The following is a 7,517-nucleotide window of genomic DNA, read 5'->3' on the forward strand; positions in this document are numbered from 1 at the left end:
AACTAGTGTTAATGATTAGCCTGTCAGGCAGAATCTGTATTACTTAATCTCCTGGTCCTGCTGTACATGATCAAAGCAATGCAAATGCGAGAGAGTATTGATTTCTACAGCATCTCTGCTCTTGCACTTTTATTATTCCTTTTACTGCTACCCACAGCTTCCATCCACATCTCTAACATCACAATTGTCATTTAAACAACCTGGAACAACAAAGCTGGTCTTTTCTTTGTTTTAGTTCATGTTGAAAGCTGTTTTTGCATTATGTTTAACAAAATAAAAGTGATGATATCTTATTTGATGTTATTCTGTAAATACAGTCTAACAATGACTATAATATGCAATGTTTTTTAAAAAAAATTAATCTGTACATCTCATTGTGGATATGAAACTTGTCAATTGAAGATCAGGGGATTAAAGAAGATATAGAGCTGAAACAGATGGTTTGCTATTATGTGTCCTAAATGCTGATCCTGTCAACCTTTCACATATCCAGATGTGATTGATTCATAATGACATATTGTAAAAGTTATATTCTGTGTGATGTTGATTGTCACCTCTGTACTCTCTAATACCCTGTCTTCGCAAATTATAGGCTGTCCACAAAAGAGGACAAGATAGAGAGTGAACTGTAATTGATGATGTTTTGATCAAAAAGGCTGTCTGAATTTGGTTAAAATTCTTGTTACTACTCATGAAGAATGTTACTGGACAGCAGCGAAACCCATTTAAAGTCCCATTCTTGAAATGTGAGCAGCCACGGTGAACTCTCTGTCACAATGAAACATGGTGATTAAGACAGCCAGTGGGAGATGAAAATGAATTCCTTCAGCTCTGAAGAGGTGTTGTATGGAATTGTCACAGGTCACCCTGCAGGCGTCCGCCGTTTGCAAAGTAATTCATCCAACGTATTATCCCAATAATGATACATTTCAAGCATTATGACTTGGGATGTTTCCTCACACAAGACTTTAAATGATATTTGGTAAAAGGTCTAAGGATCATTTGCCTTTTTAAAAATTTCTCACACTCAGCTGTTACAGACTTGATTCTGTTTAAGTCTTTAAGTTTTGGCAGGCCTTTGTCTTTTAAATTATACCTTACTAAAACAGTTGTGATATTTTTGTTTGCAATTTTTGGTTTTCTTTCTTTCTTTTTAACTAGTTTAAATGTCACTCATGAAATTCTGATGTACTGGACTCCTTGAACCTGCAATAACTGATTTTCTTTGGCCACGCAGGGCAGCAGAAACAAGCTGTGAACAGTTGCTTATTTACAGATTGAGCAGATATGGAGCAGCAGCGCCATAGCTAGTCGCTATCTTTGTCTGAATGCTGTTTGGTGCTGGGTAGGTAGTGTACAGTAGGCTTTTAGAGTTTTTTACACACAAACACCTTCTTGCTGTGGCCTAAAATTATACTAATAAAAGCGCTGAGAGTGTATTAAAACAGTTAAGTTGTGCGCTGGAAAACCAAAACAATGTGCTGAAAAAAGCTAAAACACTCGGTAGAGTTGAGGGGAAGTGCAGAGTTAGGTGATAATTCTCTCTGTGTTTGTCACTATGAGGGACTCCTCCAGAAGTATCGATTATAGCTGCCTTAATTTGCCAAGGCTTTAAAAACAAATGTCAAAAGTGAGAGACTAAAAGTAAAATGCTATGTGTACATTTATGACAACTTACTATAGCAACATAAAAGCATTGCATTTTCAGGCATTACTATAGAATATGACTTAAAATAATATAATGACGTAAAAAATATTATAAGTGCCTAATAGCTCATATTAGCTAAATATCCTGTGTCTAATATAATATTAGAAAACCCAAAATTATTTAACATGGCAAAGTCTTCATGTAAGTAAAGGTATGGAGCAAAAATAGATCCAGTTTTCCCCTTTTTTCATCACACTTGGAATGAGTTATCCACTTTCAACATTTGTCAAGTTTTTACAGGTGTAATCACTTTGATGATGTATTACTTCCAAATAATAAAATAATTGCAATTTAAATTTTCTAACACAGTATGTATTGCAGCCCCTACCTTGTCTTTAAACATAGTTTGCCTGGTGGAATATAATCTCCCCAGTGATCTTCCTTTATATCAGATTCTGCATCAGAGCACTTGTGAAATACAGTAGTGTCCTGTGTGTTAAGAATGAATACATTTGGGGGGGAAAGAATGACAGAGAGTTATTTTTATTCATGAAAGCTTTCTTTTGGAACATTAGTATAATTCATTTCCAACTTTTTTATGTATGCAGAATACTATAGGGTGATTTATTGTCTGCTTATCAAAACCACCTTTTGCTTAGTTTGCAGTAGATTGATCATAGTTTATGAGTAAAACTGTTTTGCTGAGTAAGTTCAAACAAAAACAGCAAAGAATGTTGCCGACTAAAAGCGCCTATCATGTAACATTGCTGTTTATTGGTCCCGTATAATTGTAGGCCTGAAATCTTTTCAGCAATGCTGTCTGCTCAGCTCACACCCAAATAGTGGCTGTTCTTGTGTGTGGATGGCACCCTTCAGTTTTCTAATTGATGACTACTGGGTGCAGTCCGACGGAAGCTGTCTGATGGCAAACACACGAGAGGAAACCACTGCCAAGACAGCTTTTCTATCAGATTGCTCTTTGAACTTCAGGCTTATGAGCTGCTGACAAACTCAGACTCTGCGTGGCGGCATACTGCAGTGCCCCTTGCCTTCCTTCCTCTACTCAATCCCTGAGACCTTGTGGAATCTACAAAGTCAACATTACAGTCTGAAGAAGGGAAATATCCTGCTGTTTTTCCCTCTCAAATGTGTGCAATCTCTCGCGCACTGTGATTCCGACTTAACTCTAAATGGAAACAGTGTTGTTTCTTTTCTTTCACGCCACCACCTAGCAGCAGAACAGCGTGTCAGACCACTTTCCTCTGGATAATTTCAGACATAAGAGACCTGTTTCAGCCCTCTCCAGCCCCCCTTTGCCTGCACGGCCTGGCCTTCATTAGGCCGACTTATTGGTTGCACATGGCCATAGTGGACTTTGTGTTTACCCTCACGCAAAAGGTGCTGAGGAAATTGCTGAGGCTTCTGTCATAAGACAAGTCCTGAAGGTGATTTCCTTGGCTTGCTTTGCACGCGTGGCCTGGCGTCAGCCCGGTGGCATGGGGAATAATGAGGCTTAAAGTGAGCAGGGCCTTAAGCCTGGCAGGTCCTCATGCCTCACAGAAAACTGATATCTACAGTGGGCCGGACATGGAGCCCTGAGGGATCTCTTATGCCGTCCTATGGGAGATTAGCTTTACTGCCCTTCTCCTTGTATGCTTCCTTTCTTAATTCACTAAACTAATAGTGTACTCACACACCAGGCAGAAAAAAAGGATCAAATAATCACAAAAAGTGGCTGCTGTAAAGATTAGATGTAGTGGGGTAATTCATATGATTAATAATGTGTACAAAATGGCAGGCCTGGTGATGGAATTAAGCATAGGCTAGACCCAATGTAATGCAGTCCATCTGCAATGCACATGTCTTTATTACTCTACTGTATGTGTCCACTTGCAGGAATGCAGAATTTTGTCTTTCATCATGAAATGAAACATAAAGGATAAAAAAGATATGGGACAAAAGGTGAGTTTATACATAAGAATCCAGGCATCATGACACAGTAAGGGTATCTAAAGAAATATATTGTTGTGATGAATATAACAAGGCACAGATTTAAGTGGACATACACACATGTACACACGCTCTATTATTATGTGTTTATATGTCTTTCTGTGTGTGTTCTCTTGTTCCCTGGGTGAAGATGAAAAGTTTTTTGGACTTGTAACCCCTCTTCCCCTGCCGGTAATCACCCCAGAGCCCTGTAATCCCTGGCGCATGCAGATGCCGCCGGGGGAATATTACTGTTCATAATATTAATCTGCTCTCAAATTCCTTTCTGTTACCAAGATGAGGGGCCTCGTGCACCATGTTCTTATGGGTATTAAGTGTGCTACAAGAGATTCATCGAGAGGTAGATTCTGACTCGTCAGGGATCAAGCCCAGCCTGAGGTCGTATCGCTGCTTTAAGGAACACCCGTGAGCACGCAAAACCCATCTCCATATTCTCATAAACAGCCTGACATGAAATACGCTGTGCCACAGCAGGGACACAAATCCACACCCAGCCCACATGAATCATGTCAGCCTGATCCAGAGGAGGGTTAAAGCCTCTTTAAGGTGCTCGGTCCCCGGCTGTGATACCTGACTTAACAGCAGGTAAACCCCCGTGCCACAGGGCTGAGGAGAGCAGCATTGTCTCCATCAGCTGATCAAAGGCACCACCACCCCACACTTCTAAAACCACAGGAATAGAAATGAATAGGAAAACGCCAGATGGATTGGAACCCTTTTCCCATTGAGCTGCTGTTCATCATCCTGTACCTGGAATTTGGCATTGTAACATTTGTTGTACAAAGCTTAGCGCCGTGGTGGATTTGTGGCTTTTCAAAGGGCCTCAGCACAACAGTGTAATCATACTAAGCCTCTGTGAATTTATTATTTAAAAAATGCAAGGCTAATGACCACAATTAGGCCTACTTTGATCACAGAGTAGCTGTCTTTGAGGTGTGGAGACACAGGATATTTAGCTAATATGAGCTATTAGGCACTCTGATGACCCTTTTCCCAAATGAAATTTATCAGCTTTACTCATTCATATGCTGATGATGTACAGCATCACTTGAGTATATACAGCATATATATATTTAACAAGAACCTCACAAGTTCAGGAGTTGAGAAGCCAGTCTTGCAGATGAAAGCCTCACCCTGTCCTTAACTGGCGCTCTGTGTTTATTAGTTAATGTTTCAGGGGGTTTTTTCCCTCCTCTCCCATCATGACTTGTGTATGTGCAGCCTGAGATGTCTGAGCGGGTGTGGAATTGGATGCAGTCCACTGTGTCACTGGGAGTATTTATGCAATCAGGAAGCGAGCAGGCAGGGCTGCGGTGGTGCCAGTGGCGTGTGAAATCCGCCGGCAGGATTGACACTTGGATGACGGATACCTGTAAAATACATTCATGCCTCTGAGAAGGAAGGATTATTTGTCTAGTGTTACACAAAACACTCAGTGACACTACTGAGGGATTCCATCCTCTCCATCATATAAGAAGAAAAACCCTGTCTAAAGTTGGGCTGAGGTAAAATGAAGAGAGAGGCCTCCACCGCAACATTCAGATCATTTTGATGTCTGGGAAATGCACATTCAATTATAAAGGCACCGCTGCATGTAAAGCTGTTTGTTCAGTTCCCTGAGCAACAGCCAAACTGAGTTCTTGTAATGGAAAGTCGTTCTCTTGAAACAGTGAGCATTTACATGCCAGGTGTTTTTGTTCCGCCTTCACAGGAGATTGGATGGAAATCTACATTATTTCTACATTATGTGTCTCCATGTCTGCTCTTGTAGAGAGGAACAAAGAAAGATGGAGGAATTTGTAATGCAGCATATTGATCGTGTTAGCTGGTGTCTCTGTATCGTTCTCCTGTAAGTGGTGTGGCGTGTTATGACCCTTAGCTTCCCTCTACAGCAGTATTAGTCACCATTAGCTGTTCTAAGGTCACCTTGCAATGAGCCGACCATCCCTGTGGAGGTGACACTGTCAGAGTGTCACTTGGCATATGTAGACTTGTATCTTAACCTTGACCAAAGAAAATGTATTTTCCAGTAGTTAAAGATTTCCAATGGGGCTCAAGGCTATAAAGCCTCAGGGATTTTACTGTCCAACCCCCTCTGCTTATCCTGCTGCCTACCCTGTTAGCTATCAGTATAAATGCAGACCACCAGTCATGCATTAAGTGCATAATTATTCCATTTCCAAGATAAATCTGGTGTATAGTGTCATATCCATCATGACTGTCACCTCCTACATGGAGAATAGGGCACTAAATGAAAGCCTTTTTGCTCATATGCACTTCTATATAGTCATCAATTTTGAGCAGTCTATTCATTGTTTGGTTTGACAGACATGAATTAATAATGAATGATCAAGCAATGCCCCTCAAACAAGAACAGCCAGCATAAGCATACACAGGCAGTGAGGAAGAGGAGGGGGTGGGGTTTCATTCCATAACACAGACAGAGCAAGACAGGCAATCCTCTTCTGCATTACCCCTTATTTTTTCAAGGTTGCTGTTCTGGCAATGGGAACAATGTCAAAAATTTGTAGCGATCAATATTTGTGAGTATGTATGATCAAGAGGAGGACCAATATACAAGTGTTAACAAAGGGCCTAGGCCATACCAATGTGGGTTTACAGCTTGTATACACTGGGATATGATGTGAAAACAGTGGTTCAGTCTTTAGATGGTGCCCAAAGAGGAGCTCTTATCCTTGTCCCCGCCTTGTTTCACAATAAATAACATTGCTTGTCCACTCAGGACGGACATGGAAAAGAGATTTAGGCCTTGACCACGGGATGATGTTTATTTTTTCCTTTTATTATGTGCTATTCCGTTTAACATGGGATTAGGCATGTTACCGCTGATATAAAGCTGAAGTAAGGCTTCTGGGCTGATTGGAAGTAAAGCAGGTTATGTGATGTACATAATGAGAATATTTAGGCAATATTGGGGTTATTTTGAAAGGCTTAGTTGAGGACAGCAATCCAAAAACCAATGCTCTCATGCTAGTTTTCAATGGAGACTTAGGTTTGAAGACATGCTACAGCATGCCATCAATGGAGTATAAAAAAATAGTGCCTTCAAAACAAGCTATGTCCTTATGTACAGTAGGTATCACAAACTGCAGTGGCATTATCTTTTTTTTTCCATTTTACCTGCTGTGATTGAATGACAGCTGAGTATATCACCATGTGGCCGTATGTTATTTTGTATCTGATAAAACAAATCTGGCACTCTTTGTTAGCTGATATTAGTCTTTCACAAAAGATGCATTAGAAATGAATCTAGCATCGTTGAGGTGATGTATGTGCCATGTATTATGGGTATTAGTTTAGAATAATGTTGGCTACCCTAAAGTATCTCACAGTAGATAGTCCAAATGCTGCTTTAGGCTCCCCAGACTGAAACGCGAAGATATGTCATGTGTTACATGCTTGACTGCCCCTGTTGCATTTACAGTAATTGATTCTTTTCAATGATTTTAAAATGCTGAGGCCCCTGCTGGCATTGCATGTTTAAAGGGAGTGCAGGCATGTCACGCATGGCTCACTTCCAAAGATACGCTGCTTTCTTGTAATTCAAACCTTCTTTTCTGCACCTAAGCAAGGTGATTAACTCCATAGGACACAAGAGCTGCTGGACTTCCTCCCCTGAATTATGCCCACTGACTATCACTTTCTCCATGTAATCTCATGGATAATGACACATTCACATACTGCCATTCTTTATCTGACTTGGCTTTGAAAATGTGGATGTTATTGTTTTTTTCTTTTTAGTTGTAAACTCACAGCAATACTGCCGTACAAAAGCAAGGTGCAATAACTTCATATTTGGTCAAAATCTGACTATCTGACATGTTTACTATATAAAAAT

This window comes from Siniperca chuatsi, linkage group LG1, assembly GCF_020085105.1.
Source record: "Siniperca chuatsi isolate FFG_IHB_CAS linkage group LG1, ASM2008510v1, whole genome shotgun sequence".
Taxonomy (NCBI): Eukaryota; Metazoa; Chordata; class Actinopteri; order Centrarchiformes; family Sinipercidae; genus Siniperca; species Siniperca chuatsi.